Source organism: Sapajus apella, unplaced genomic scaffold (genome assembly GCF_009761245.1).
Source record: "Sapajus apella isolate SASKATOON/1434 unplaced genomic scaffold, GSC_monkey_1.0 scaffold39, whole genome shotgun sequence".
NCBI lineage: Eukaryota > Metazoa > Chordata > Mammalia > Primates > Cebidae > Sapajus > Sapajus apella.
The window spans coordinates 17925802-17941528 of NW_022436979.1; the positions used below are offsets into that span (position 1 = coordinate 17925802).

The 15727-nt window shown below is 44.4% G+C and overlaps 1 protein-coding gene and 1 long non-coding RNA gene across 4 annotated transcripts in view; one reads left to right on the plus strand and one right to left on the minus strand.

The window, feature by feature from the left end:
* Nucleotides 1-15727, minus strand: part of IRF2 (interferon regulatory factor 2) — a 90613-nt gene that overhangs the window by 67376 nt on the left and 7510 nt on the right. The window lies entirely within an intron of this gene.
* Nucleotides 11852-12780, plus strand: LOC116565248. 2 transcript variants are annotated; one of them, XR_004275348.1, is made up of 3 exons: nt 11852-12190; nt 12278-12349; nt 12437-12780. It is a non-coding gene; the product is annotated as an uncharacterized LOC116565248 (long non-coding RNA). The 2 variants fall into 2 exon arrangements; XR_004275349.1 differs by having other exon boundaries at nt 12400-12440.

Genomic DNA, 15727 nt, shown 5'->3' on the forward strand with positions numbered 1-15727 from the left:
AGCATGTAAAATAAGGCAGTGTGGTGGCTCACACCTGTAATCCCAGCACTTTGGGAGGCCAAGGCAGGAGGATCGCTTGAGCCCAGGAAGTAGAGGCTGCCGTGAACTATGATCATGCCACTACACTCCAGTGTGGGCAACAGAGCAAGACCCTGTCTCAAAAAAAGAAAAAAAAAAAAAAAAAAGAAAGAGAGAGGGAGGGGAGGGGAGTGGAGGGAAGGGGAGACGTAAAATATCTAGAATAGTGTTTTGCATCTTACATGCACTATGGATGGGGGTATAAATAGGTACCAATTTTTCAAACAGCAGCTTGGTCATAGGTATCAAAAATTAAAAAAACACACCCTTGGACCCAGCCATGTCACTTTCAGGAATGCTTCCCAAGTAATCTAATCATGTACGAAACATCCTTCCTTAAAATTTTTTTTTAAAAAATCTACAATGATCATTAAGTTGGCTGCAGATACAAATGTAATTTTCTTTTCTGTAAAAAACAGATAACATGAGAAAACTGTGAATTGCAGATAAATTACTTTCCAGATACATTTAAATTAGAAAATCTAAGAGTATTTTTCACTCTATCATTTTTTTAAAGAGTATTTTCTGGAAAAATTTATGCAAGGTAATTAAGACCTAAAAGCATAGACCGACTTTTTAAAGTATTTTATACATTTTAACTCATGCTGGGACCCTTAGGTGTGTTTGGACCTGAATCGCAGCATCTAGATGGCATCAGCCTCTGCAACTCAGCAAAGCAAGAATCATGCACAGATTTCGAAGCATATGGACTCAAGTACATACTGCATTTTCAAAGCTTCTTTCCATATGGAAAATGGGAAAAGAAATGATCCTGTATTTCCCTTAATCAGCACGTCCTTCGAGCACTGCCTTTGCAGGGAAGGCCCTTGGGAAGGCACAGCTCCCCCTCCTCGGAGTGCAGTGGGGAGTTACCTTTGAGACTGTGTCAGCCCGCAGTATGCAGGCCAGAAAAGACCTCTCAGTCCTCTGGTACGGACACCAGGAAAGCAACAGCATAGAGAACAATCAGTAAGGGGAGGCGCGTGGGAAAAGGGCAAACATCAAAGTGGGTAACTGAGCCCCGCCGGCTTGAGGAGGAGGAGCGTGGCAGAAAAGGCAGGATCTCAATTAGCTGTTTATGTCACCCCGTCACCTTCGACTTCCTTTTTAAGCTCCACAGACCTCAAAAGGCATGTTTCGCCCCATCAGGAACATAGAAAACACGAAGGGACAAGAGAGAGGAGATGTCAGTGTGTTCAGTATTTGCGAAAAGTCAAATAACAGAAACTCTTAAAGAGCCAGCACACTGGAACGGGAGCCCAAGAAAGCCTATTTGGGGCCGGGCGCAGTGGCTCACGCCTGTGATCCCAGCACTTTGCGAGGCCAAGGCGGGCGGATCACGAGGTCAGGAGACAGACCAGCCTGGCCAACATGGTGAAACCCTGTCTCTACTAAATTAACGGAGTCTGGTGGCACGCGTCTGTAATTCCAGCTACTCGGGAGGCTGAGGCAGGAGAATTGCCAGAACACAGGAGGTGGAGGCTGCAGTGAACCGAGATTGTGCCACTGCACTCCAGCCTGGTGACAGAGCGAGTGGAAAACCTACTTGCAAAGAGGAAGAAAATTGCTACTGAGTTCAAACGCATCACTAGCAGACTACCTAGAAAACCAGCGTTTTCCCAAAAACCAGTTGCCGGAAAATAACTTATTCTGAAAGGCCGATTTTGAAGAGGCACCGTCTTTTCGCCTAGATGAGAATAAATTCTTTCCCCCACACTCCATATCCACAGGCTGGCCCGGCGGTCTGCTTCTTGCTGCCACTTTTCCTTTGAGGATTTCCTTTGAGCTGCCCCCTCTGCCAGGAAGTGCTCCATAAAGGTTAGCAGTTATTATTGGTGTTATTCTTATTATGAATTATTATGGAGATATCCAATTTAACTCTCCATGTTCAAATCAGGTCAAGCGCCAACACACAAACTATAAACTTATGCACCACAGTTTCCACTAGTTTGATTCAGTTCCTGGGATAAACCATCCCGATTACCGATGAATTCCAACTGGAAAAAGAGGGCCAAAATTGCTGCTCGCTCTAAGTACAGGAATACCTCCAAAGCAAGAATGCATGTCTCTCTTGCAAGCTGCAGAACTGTCTTCAAATATTTTTGGAAGATACCTACTGCCTCTCACCAGTTTCCAAATGGTAGCCAGAGGTTGGATGGTTGGATGTGGCATCCATCAGATGGTTGCTGTTTCCCCCTCTCTGCCAACCCCTCCTGGGGTTTTCTTTCCTCCTCCTTGTTGAAACACTGTGGTATCGGGAGCTCAGGGCAGGCGTCAAGCACACCTGAATTAGAACCTCACTGCTCACAACCCTTAACTTCTCCAACACATAGTTTCATCATCACTAAACAGAGATCTAACAGAAGAAATAGATAAAGGATAGTTCATGTTTCAAGGAAAAGTAGGAGGTTAGATTTCATTGGTCTCTCCTAAGACTTCCCCAAAGAAATTTCTAACAGTAAGGCCTGTGCTCCACTGAACTGCAGTGACTAAGCCAGGGTGTTCACAATGAGTCAGAAAATATTCAGGGTCTACCGTCTGTAACAGAAGCATATTCTCCCCCCCTGCACATTGTTGGCCAGATTAGTCTCCCCAAATGGCTGCTGACCTCACAGAAAATCCTTCCACGGTTCCACAATGCCCACTAAATAAAATCTGGACTGCTGGCTACATAATTCATCCCCATCCCACCTTTCTAACCTCTCATTGGAACCTCTTATCCCACTGATTTTTTTTTTTTTTTTTTTTTTTGTAGAAACAGAAATCTCCCCCTTTGGGCCAGGCTGGTCTTGAACTCCTGGCCTTAAATGATCCTCCCATCTCCTCTCAGCCTCCCAAAGTCCTGGGATTACAGGCATAATCCACTGCACTCTTCCACGTTATGATGCAACCAAAGCTTACAGCTTCTGGTACTTGGCAGCAGGCATATCTCTGCTTAAAATCCTGTGAGGAGTCCCATCTCACTCATCCAAAAATATCAAGCACAGTAGCTTGCACATAATGACATGTAGTAATTACTCATTGTAAGAAAGTGGATTAATCCCTCCTGGAAAACTCACCGAGGGCAGGGGGTGAGAAGGATAAGGCAGATGATGTTAACTATACCTTGCGATGGATAAACTCAAATGGTAAGCAAAGGAAACAAAATGACTACAGAAAGCATGAAACCTAAGAAAGAAAAATGTTACTATCTACATGCCATTTTACGGGTGAATCCAGCTGAGGATGTTAATACACTTTTGAATTACATTGGTTCAACTTTTAGTTACAAAAACCTCACCGAGCCAAAGACATGAAAATCACTGTGTGCCAAGCATTATCTAAAGCTCTGCGGAGTACACCAACATCATCTGGCCTCAAAGGGCTTACCCTGCAAGACAAGGCAGGCACATCAGCATGAAAGCAAGCTTTCAAGCAAGCTGGCATCCCGGAGGTGAGACTGGAAGCATGGCGGGGATGGGCATGCTGGAGCAGGCACCTGCCCTGTGGCAGCGAACCCACCATCACTCATCACAGGCGTCTGACACATTGGGTTTGGGTTAGCTCTTTGCATCAGACTCACCTCCATTAGTTTATTCGCCTCACAATAACGTGACTCTGCACTTTAAATAGATGAACTTTTTCCAGCTGGGTGCCATGGCTCACGCCTGTAATCCCAGTACTTTGGAAGGCCAAGGCGGGCAGATCACGAGGTCAGGAGATCGAGACTGTCCTGGCTAACACAGTGAAAACCCCGTCCCTACTAAAAATAAAGAAAAATAAATAAATAAATAAATAAATTAGCAGGGCGTGGTGGTGCACGCCTGCAATCCCAGCTACGTCGGAGGCTGAAGCAGGAGAATCGCTTGAACCCGGGAGGCACAGTTTGCAGTGAGCCGGGATCGCGCCACTGCACTCCAGCCTAGGCGACAAATCGAGACTCCGTTTCAAAAAAAAAAAAAGAACTTTTTTCAAAGGCTTATGGGGGAGTTTTAATATTTTATGTAAAAACCCAGAGAAAGAGAGAACTCTGGAAGGAGGGGGCATCTGAACGGGCATGGAAGCCGAGCGATCCTCAGGTGGAAGGGAAGGAAAAACATTCCCAACGAAAAGAAGAATAACGACAAGGGCAAGAGACGGGAGGGGGGCGACCGCTTGGTTGAGCCATTCGTGATGCAGAGAAGCTGCGCCACAGGAACACGAGAAACGGGTGGAGAAACTGCTGAAAGGTTTCCCTGAGGCTGCTAGTTCAGAGTTGGCCACGTGTCCTTGCACCGTAGTGAGGGTCCCTGCCGACTGAGTGGAGAAAATGCCCCAGTCCGCCGAGGGCGCACACCCGGCCCAGGGCACACACCCGGCAGAGGGCACACACCCGGCCGAGGGCGCACACCCGGCAGAGGGCGCACACCCGGCCCAGGGCGCACACCCGGCCGAGGGCGCACACCCGGCAGAGGGCGCACACCCGGTCGAGGGCGCACACCCGGTCGAGGGCACACACGGGACCAAGTGCTTCCACCTGCGGCTCGCTCCGCCCTCCCCGCGGGGAAACGCGAAGGTGCTGCAGGCGTCTCTGTGTCTGCACAGGAAATAGCCATTGAAGCACCACATCAATCACTGCAGATGAATTCAGCCAACACGGGCTGAGGGTACTGAGTCCACGCGAGGCATGTTGCTCAGCCCTCTACAACGAATAACCGGATCGAAAAACGCAGTGATAGTTAAGAGCGTAGACGGCGAGAGACTGAAACAGACCACAGGAATGTGTGGGCCTTTGAATAACACCTCCCAATGTATCTCCTCCCCACTCCCCCCCCACGTCACCCCCACCCCCGCACAGGGAAGTGAAGAGTCCGGCAAACTTTCCATCAGTGCCATCGCGGCAGCCGGACACCCCAGCTGTGACGCCTCCGCACCCGTGGGTCCCACTTCCCCAGTCACTCTAGCTGCGTGGGATGAGGAGTGTGAGGGGCCCTGGTTAAAACACGATACAGGCGGAATAGCGCCTCCCAAGTGTCCCACACGCTAGCGTCTGCGCCCTGTGAGTAGACTGTGTTATGTGACAAACGGGAATTAAGTAGGCCGGTGATTTAAAGGTTGTCTGATGGCCGGGCGCGGTGGCTCACGCCTGTAATCCCAACACTTTGGGAGGACGAGGCGGGCAGACCATGAGATCAGGAAATCGAGACCATCTTGGCCATAAACAAACCCCGTCTCTACTAAAAATACAAAAATTAGCTGGGTATGGTGGCACTCGCCTGTAGTCCCAGCTACTCGGGAAACTGAGGCAGGAGAATCGCTTGAACCCGGGAGTCGGAGGCTGCAGTGAGCCGAGATCACACCACTGCACTCCAGCCTGGGTGACAGAGCAAGACTCCGTTTCAAGAAATAAATATATAAATATGCGTTGTCTGTTGACCTTGACAAAGGGGAATATTCCTGGATCATCCAGGTCGTCCCAATGCAGAGAAGAAGCCTCGCTGTGGCACGGCCAGCTCCGGGCTCCCTCCAGTTCCTGAGTCCGGCTGGCTAAGGTTTGAACCTGAGGTGTTCTCCCAGCCCATGCGTGGCCTGGTGTGGGGTCACCTGGGGACACTCTGGGCAGACAGGAAGCCCTGTCCTAACCTCTGTCCTGCAAAGGCATTGTTTCGAGGGGCCTTGCCATTATCTTTGATTCTCTAACTTGGGTTTCTTACCTGGATTAGAGTCAGCTGTCTTTAATTCCTCCTCATTTGAGTATTATAAACTTATTCATAATCACTTCACTCTCTTTACAAAGCCATTCAAAACAAATAAAAGAGAGTATAAAAAATATTTTTGTACCTATTCATCACTTCCTCTTAGAAACTTCTATGAAAGCACCTCAGAGACAGGCCTGGCTATCATCAAAGGGACGATGCAGTCCTTCCCACAATGGACCACAGACTCTGCAAATGCACACGCCTTTCAGCTCCTCTCCAACGCTGCAGGTGCACAGCTGCGACACGCCCCGCTGCTAACAGTCATTAGCTATCATCTTCTGAAATGCATGGGGGAAAATTTTCCAAATCCTCAATAACCTTCCAAAAACGAAAAAAAAAAAAAAAAAAAAAGCTGGCTCTATCCTTGGAACAAAACCCTTCCTAACTGTGAAACAGGAACACAGGCCCTGAGTGAGATATTTGTGGCCACCAGGAACTGGCCCTGACACTCCCTCCTTCATCTGTTTGTTCCAGCCACCCGGGAGAGCAGTCCATGCACCAGGAGCAGAAGAAACTGTCAACCCTCCATGTCTTTATTCTTGCTGTTCTTTCAACCAAAAACGCTTGCCCACTGGCCGCCAGATGACACGCCTTCCTCCTTCCGGCCAGTCGGAAGTCAGTGGTGAAGCACGTGCCTGTTTCTCTGGTCAAAGACATAGCTCTTAGTTCATGATGGGTAGCTCCAGGCAATTTAAAAATAAAAATAAAAAGAAGATAACAGCTTCTTCCTCTTCCCTTCCTCAGCCTTTGGTTTGCGGTGCTTCCATGAAGTCCACCTTTCACTGTTTTCATGACCACAGATGGTTATTGATCTGCTTGTCTCTCTAACCAAACGATAAGCTCTTTGAGAGCATGCATCCGAAATTTTCAACTTTACATCTTCACAGTACAGGGCTTCACACACAGCTGTTAAATGTCTGCTGAAGGAATGAATTCCCCTGCGAGTTTTATTTATTTGTTTGCAGAAGAGAGTCTTCAATTTAATTTCATCATTATCGTGTTTGTTTTCACAGTACTTAAAACTAATTTTAAAGATTTTTTAAATCTTTGCCCCAAGCCTAAAGAGAATACAAATGTTTGCAACTCCTCTTCCCACTCTGTGGCACAGCACAGAGTATGCATCTTCTTCCAATTATGTACAACTCAGTTACAATCCACACATGATCCTGCCAGGGTGTATTATTCAATAAAGTTCAACTTTTCAAAGGGATTGAGTGAAACGAAAAACTTCTGCAGGACATAAAACTAAACCAACGACGAATCTGCCACCATATAGCTGTGATGTGTCCGTCACTGGATTTCCTCATCTCCTATAGCTCTTGTAAGAACAAATGAATGGCCTCTCATTCTGTCAGTAATTCACAATAAATACATAAATGCTTTTACTCATTTTACTTAACAGATCTGTTATTATGGCGACATTTTTTTCATCTACTCAGTAATAGTATTGAACCATTATTGAATGGACTGTATTTAAATTCTTAAGCCCCCAAATGTTATTCTGAGGCTGCTTTTACTAATCTTTATCCTGAAACGCCACAGAAGTGATGACCCCTAAGGTCTTTTTCATGAGTCCCAAGCCAAGAGGTTACCACAAGGGCGGCCACTATGATAAATTCACTACCATATTCAAGCACTGCTGTTTTTCCTCTCACAAGAAATGTCTGCATTTATAATGCAACAGAAAAAAAAGTAATTATTTACTGCACAGTTCAACAAAACATACTAAGTACTTACCCTAGTCACAATACATTGAGCAGGTTACTTGATTTCTCCAGCCAAAAGAACAAAGGGAAGGGGCCAGCACTAGTTGCTACAGAAACTCCCAATTCCAGCACGGTGTGAGAAGGGAAGGTACTTTCTGATTTCCCGCCTACCCATGCACACTGATTTACTTCACTCCAGCATAAGTTAATGCCCCAGAGTGTGCTTCACTGGCTTTACGGCGTCTCAAAATTCAAAAACAGAACTTTTCGCCACATGCTACAACGTACTGTAATGGGGGACAATCTTGCTTAGTTCTTCAGACCATACTAGTGTGTCATTTTCAAAACCATAAAAAGAACGACTCGAACCTACAGCTCAACAACAGCAACAAAATCAAAAATGAAGAAAGGCCTTGAATACACATTCCTCCTAAGAAGATACGCAGACAGTCAAGCAGCACATCAAAAGATGCTCAGCACCATTAGTTACCGGAAAATACAAATCAAAACTTCATACCTCCGAGGGTGACCCTATCAAAAAAAAAAAAAAAAGATACTGAGACAAATGCTGGTAAAGGGTGTGGAGGAGCTGGAACCTGTGAGCACTGCTGACAGGGATGTAAAACGATACAGCTCTCGAAAACAATTTGTGGTTCTTCACAGGTTAAGTATATGATGACCGTATGACCCAGCATTCAACAGAATTGAAAGAATTTAAAGCAGGGACTCAAACATACTTTTATAAAATCTTCATAACAGCCTTATTCACAATAGCCAAATTAATAAGAATCCCAGGGTCTGTCAACGGATGAATGGATGAACACAATGTGGGAATATTACTCAGTCTTAAAGAGGAATGAGGTTCTGATCATGCTACAACATGGATGCACCTGGAAAACGTTCTGCTAAGTGAAATAAGCCAGACACAAAAGACAAAGACTGTATGATTCCACTTACATGAGACACCTCGAGTGGTCAAATTCACAGACAGAAAGCATGGTGGCTGCCAGGGGCTGCGGGAAGCAGAGTGATTGTTTAATGGGTATAGAGATTCTGATCCAGGTATGGAAAAAGTTCTGGAAATGGACAGTGGTGCTGCTCAGGCAACACTGTGAATGTGATTAATGTCACCAAATTATACGCTTTAAGATGATTATAATGGTACATTTTGCTACGTAAATTTCACCACAATGAATGCTTTAATATGCATTTATGAATTCCCTACTTGCTGTCATTGTTTCCTTCAGTGCTTTTATGGATAACAATTATTCTTTAATTTCAGGCAACTTAAAGTATTCACTGGGGCCACACACACACACACACACACACACACACACAGAGAGAGAGAGAGAGAGAGACAGAAAATGAGGCATTTTCAAAACTAAGTAAGGGCCAGTTTCCCCTTCAAGGTGATGTCCCCTCAAGCCCTGTTGGCAGAGGGTTCTAAATGATACTGAAGTAGGACCTACCTAGAAAAAGACCTACAAAAAATCCCTTTTAGATTGATGTGGGGGATCAAAGAAACTTACAAATATACTCTATTAAGCTGTTACTTTAAATAAGCGACAGTAACTCTAAGCACTAATGGGAAGCCTTAAAAAAACCTTTTTATCTTGAAATTATTTCAAATTCACAGAAAATTTTCAAAAGTAGTGCCAAGAGTGCCATCAGCTTCCTTCACTTTACCGTGGAGGGCAGCAGAACTGATTCTGCAGTCCTGCAGTCCAGGGAAGGGGAAGCAGAGAGGGAGATAATTAGCAGGATTCAGCCCATCAGTCTTCCTGAATGACCAAAGACACCAGGCCACAGTTCCACGTTCCAAACTCTGTGTGGGAGAATTGCGGAGAAACAGCAAGAACAACAAAAGAATGCGTTGTTGTTTTATGCCTATTTTACAGTCTATTCAGAATCCGTGTTTTTTTTTTTAATAAAATGTATACACTTGGCAAAAAAATCTCTCACATTACCACCGTGGCTTCCCCTACACTCTGAGACAACCCCACGGGGTCCATGGAAGAACTCTGAAAGGGATTCACAAGTAACTGAAATTGCTTCTGGAGCCATCATCTTACCTGCCTAGTTGCCGGACTGCGTTTTCTCCATCTGGATAAATTAGGCTGCTAACTCTGAGGAATGCAGCCCATCTACCTACCTGGCTGACTCAAATCCAAGCTGATGACTTTTCTTTTGTTTTATAGCTCCCTCTGCATATGGATAGCACTGAAAAAACACCTGCTAAATGAATGACTGAAAGGATGAATGATCAAAAGAGTCAACTCTTTCAGCTAAGCTCTCCTCTACCCCCATCTCCTAATTGCAATGACTTGCAAGAAAGAAAAATATGTAATGCATCAAAAGCACCTGTAAGAGAAGTAAATCCTCTCCTATAACATTTTCAATTCACCCTGACTTCACCAATCGTCAGGATGACGGCACCCAATAGTGAAAAGAGCAGGTGGTCTACATTCCCTACAGAGGCCTTCCTCACAGGCTCCCCAAGTTTCCACCCCGCCACAACGGAGAGAAGAAAGGGGAGCAGCAGGCCTGCCACACAATCCCAGGTGTCCAGCCGCCATCTGCCTCCTCTGTCCCCTTTCTTCCTTCCTACACTGAGGGCCTTACCTTCAAAGGTCGGCTAAACAGTGTGTATGAGTTGAGTTTTCCCATATGAACAAAAATCCCAGCATCCCAAGAAAGAGCCAATAAAGATTTACCTTCAGGACTATTATTTTAAAGTGAGATTATGCTTTGCTGTTCTTCTGTCAGTTGCAAATCCCCAAACCTACTGGAATTCACTTAAAACTAATCTACAGTGTTTTCATTGGAAGAAAGCAATCAGGAAAGCTCTGAGCCGCTGAGCAGCTGGGAATTTCGATGCTGAAGGTTTGGTTTAGTCTTTATTTTTCTAGCTGCTGGCCCTGCTAACATGGTTCCGTGAAGGTCGCATTTAATCTTGCAGAGAAAAGCTACCTAAGCAGTTCTTAGGTAGGCTTCAGTAAAAATAAATTGCCTTGGCCCTCCGGATAAGTCTGTTGCTTCAACCCAACAATTACAGTCAAAGAACAAATGAAGGCAACTGTAAAATACTATACTTGATTTCAAAAGAATTTCACTGCATAGTTGTTATGGGCTGTGTTTGTTAATAACAAAGTTATTATTAACAAAGAACCCGTGGGAAAAGTAGCAGCTTCCAAATGTTTATCTCCAGTTCATCACCAAATATAGCTTATTTATACATACAAGAAGGTATTAGTACCATCATTGGAACTTAAACATCAAAGGAATGAACTTACGAGATTTTTCAAAGGACTGGATACAAAGGAGAAAAACCAAACAATTTTTCACCTTCTGGGTGTGGAACCCCTAAAATAAAGTGACAAATCCTAATGCAAAGTGACCAATCCTAATGTTTGTGTGTTCAATTCATATACCACTAGGTTCTCAGTACAAACTAGATCTGTGCCATCCTTCCTGAGCTGGAATTCAGCCTTCCAAGCCAACCTCTGCTTTACAGGTGAAAATCGAATCAACAAATATTTTTCTAGTTCTTAAAGGTATCAAACAAACACTGGTGAGGAAGGTAAAGAAATCAGGCTGGATCCTGGTTCTCTAACAGCTCACCGCATAGGTGATACAAATGGAAAAACCCAAATAATCAAAGATTTTCGTAACAGTTCAAGAGTCTAGAAAACATTGATCTCATCAAGATGCAGAGAGCTAACTGCCCTAGCAATGGGACATAGAGTATGCTGCTTCTATAGAAATTCAGAGCATTTCACTGTTTTAGGCTGAAGAGATTAGGTATGGTTTGTGCGGAGAGGCACAAGGAGATTCATGCAGTTATGACCGAAACAACCACTCCAGCTCCGCTCTCCTTCAGTCCTCCTAGGGTTATTCCCTGTACTAAAACTTTCTCTCTGTATTCTCTTCCCACCTTGATTCACGCCCTGTGGTGCACCAACCAGGATGGAGGCCGCCAGGCACATGGGTCTACTGTGCACTTGGAATGTGGCTAGGCTGAATTAAGACGTGCTATAGTTGTAAAGGACACATCAGATTTTATGTACTCGTTATGAAAAAAGAATGCAAAATATCTCATTAATATCTTTACATTAATGACATACTGAAATATTTTAGATAAAATGAGTTAAATGAGATACATTGTTACAAGTCATTTTACCTACTTTTTACTTTTCTAGTGGCTACTAGGACACTAAAGCTATACATGCGCTCACATTATGTTTGTGTTGGACGATGTTGTGTGTATGTTGGTATGTATTCTTTGGTGGGGGGATGTGCTACGGCATTCAGCCTCTAAACTCATAATGGTTACACCCAATCCTGCTTCCATAGCCATCTAAAAACCTTTCCATGTTCACAAAGAGAGTGAAACTGTTCTAATATTTTTTTCAGATGAAAATTGGAGATTTGAGGTCTTCAGTTGTGAAAAGTCAGAGGTCACACTCTGATTAAGTTCTACTGTCGTTCTCCAGCAGGGGTCTTGTAAAGGCAGGTGTGTGGGAAAATAAAACTTCCCAGACTTCTTTCCAGACTCCCCAGAGCTCCTATAAAATCCCTTCGCCCCCGCTAAGATACAGAAATGAATACAACACAAAGGGAAAGAATATACAGGACATGAAGACAGGGAATGTGTATGATATGAAGTCAGGACATGAAGACAGGGAATGTGTATGACATGAAGACAGGACATGAAGACAGGGAATGTGTATGACATGAAGACAGGACATGAAGACAGGGAATGCGTATGATATGAAGTCAGGACATGAAGATAAAGAATATATAGGATGTGAAGATAGAAACCATTTAGGACATGAAGACAGGGAATGTGTATGATATGAAGACAGGACATGAAGACAGGGAATGTGTATGATATGAAGACAGGACATGAAGACAGAGAATGTGTATGATATGAAGACAGGACATGAAGACAGGGAATGTGTATGATATGAAGACAGGACATGAAGACAGGGAATGTGTATGATATGAAGACAGGGAATGCATATATGAAGTCAGGACATGAAGATAAAGAATATATAGGATGTGAAGATAGAAACCATTTAGGACATGAAGACAGGGAATGTATATGATATGAAGACAGGGAATGTGTATGATATGAAGACAGGACATGAAGACAGGGAATGTGTATGATATGAAGACAGGACATGAAGACAGGGAATGCGTATGATATGAAGTCAGGACATGAAGATAAAGAATATATAGGATGTGAAGATAGAAACCATTTAGGACATGAAGACAGGGAATGTGTATGATATGAAGACAGGACATGAAGACAGGGAATGTGTATGATATGAAGACAGGGAATGCATATGATATAAAATCAGGACATGAAGATAATATATAGGATGTGAAGATAGAAACCATTTAGGACATGAAGACAGGGAATGTTTAGGACATGAAGATGGGGACTAAATAGGAGATGAAGATAGGGACCATATATGACATGAAGGTAGGGGATGTATGGCATATGACGACAGAAGCCACATCGGATCTGAAGAGGGAGTGTACAGACATGAACACAGGGACCGAATAGGACCTGAAGATAGGAAAGACTCACTGTCACTTCCCCTACAAACATCTGCCACTTCACTTACCATGAGCATTAGATCTGTAGCCATTTGTGTACATTAAATGCTCTTTTCCAAAAGGAGAACAAAACCTCTCATGTCCTCAAGAGGACCAAAGAGTTTCAGCCCCAACCGATTCCCAAGACACTGGGAAGACCTAGCTCTGTAAGGATGTGCATTTCAAAAGGGATGAAAACCAGACTTTGAGACATCCCCAGGTCATAAGCGTCTCCCATTCTAAAAGGTTAGGATAAGATCCCCAGAACTTTTTCATTCCATGTCAGGGGAGCTAAGGTTTTTATTTTTCTCCTTTTTGTTCTCCTTTTTTCTTCTCTCTCTCCTTTTGGACAGAGCAGCTGTCCCTGTCTACAACGTGTAGCCCACACCTACATTTCATTAGTTTTCGGCATCACCTAAGGGTCAAGGTTTAGGGGCCTGGCACAGCAGTCTCACTCCGGCTGTTGCCCTGGTTGTAAATATCAACAAGGAAGTCTTTTATCCTGCCCAGGAGTTCTGTATTTCTGCAGTATTCATATGGACAAGGAACGTTAACTGTAAAGTGAGATCACGTCTCAAGCCCTTCACAGTTCCTGACAAAACAGGACATCCCAGCCTCACCAAGGAGCCACAGCTGTCTGAGGACAAGGGCACCTCCCAGCCCTGGCTAGGTCAGCACTAGCTCTAGAGCCTGGTCCACAGGTGGAGGTGGAAGGTTGGAGGATGGCCCAGCCCCCGCACAGCCTCCTCCTCAGCAGCGCCCAGTGCATCTTTCTAACCTCATGGACCAGACGTGAGGGCAGAGACCACCTATTAGCACTGTCTTGAGAATATTCTTTGGTTAAAAGGGTAACTGGTAATTGTGCTTGCTGTTTTAAATTTGGAAAATACAAAAATGTTTCAAGCTGAACACCCACAATTCTACTATCAAAAAGATATGTTTTCTTCCAGGTTTTTTTAAATACACAATATACACATATGTTTTTAAAATAAAATGAGAAGCACAATTTCATATCCTTTTTTCCCCACCCAACCAACACAGATCATAAATATTTTCACATCACTAACAGTTGCTTGAAAACATGAGCTTCATAAGCTACCTGTCCTGTCTGGATGTGCCATTATTTGTTCAAGTGTGTCCCCATTGTTGGATATTTAGGGTGTTTCCAAGTTTTTGCATAACAAAAGCTAATTCAATAAACATCCTTGTACATAAATCTTTCTTCTCATCTCTGGTTTCTTCACATAAGTCGGTTCCAAGAAGCAGAATTACTGGAACAGAGAGCTTAACATTTTTAAGCCTTTAAGTATATAGCACCAAGGTAAATTCCAGAAAGTTTATTTCAATGTAGAATCCCAACTGCAGCCACTGTGGAGTTCTGAGTGCCCAAATCAGTGACCTACACTACCCAGTTATGGAATTCATAGTTCAGTTGTAACTTGTCCCGTCTGTTCTTTAGGAAAACACATTATCAGCCCATTCTATTCCCCGATTCCATATTTACCTCCCATAATCTGCATAGCACAATTACATTGATTTATCCTTACAAATTCTATGAATGCATTAAATCATTACATGTGCCCTGAAAATATGTACATCTGTTATGTATTAAGAATTTAAAAATAAAATAAAAACAGTACCAAGGAAAGTCAGTGTGGGGGAGAAGGGCCTAAGAGAGCTATTACAGTATTTCTGATAAATTTTATCAACTGGGAGTCCATGGTTACCTCCAAAGACAACTGCAGATTTAGTTGAGGACCTCACATAGTGGGTATGCATTTTCCCATCCCCAAACGATGCGTCCGCACCAATACAGTTATACATTCTGCGAAATGCACCATTAAGCAATTCTGTCATTGTGTGAACATCACAGAGTGTCCTCGCACAAACCTAGACGGTGTGGCCTCCTACACACCCAGGCTGATGGTGTGGCCGGTGGCTCTGAGACTGCACACATGCACTGCAGGTTCCCGCCCTGAGGACTGTGCGCCAGCTGGAGCACAATGGCAAGTACTTGTATACAGAAAAAGGTACAGTAAAAGTATGATATGATCTTCTGGGACCACAGTCATGTGTGTGCTCCATTGTTAACCTAAATGTCATGAGGCAGCAACATCACTGCACCTCTAAGGTGGCTACTCACGACTTCGAGTATCCTCGTAGCAGAAAGCCCATCCGTCTTTATCATCCCCACGATAAAAGGCGCTAACCCGGCCGGGCGCGGTGGCTCACGCCTGTAATCCCAGCACTTTGGGAGGCCCAGGCGGGGGGATCACGAGGTCAAGAGATCGAGACCATCCTGGTCAACATGGTGAAACCCCGTCTCTACTAAAAATACTAAAAAATCAGCTGGGCACGGTGGTGCGTGCCTGTAATCCCAGCTACTCAGGAGGCTGAGGCAGGAGAATTGCCTGGACCCAGGAGGCAGAGGTTGCGGTGAGCCGAGATCGCGCCATTGCACTCCAGCCTGGGTAACATGAGTGAAACTCCGTCTCAAAAAAAAAAAGCTCTAACCCCAAAGTCAGAAGCGGAGGGTCCTCCAGTCTTTCAACTGGTCCTTGAGTTACTACTAATCGCCTAACCAACTTCTACTTGCCCCTCCGACCTCTAAAACTCCTTCAA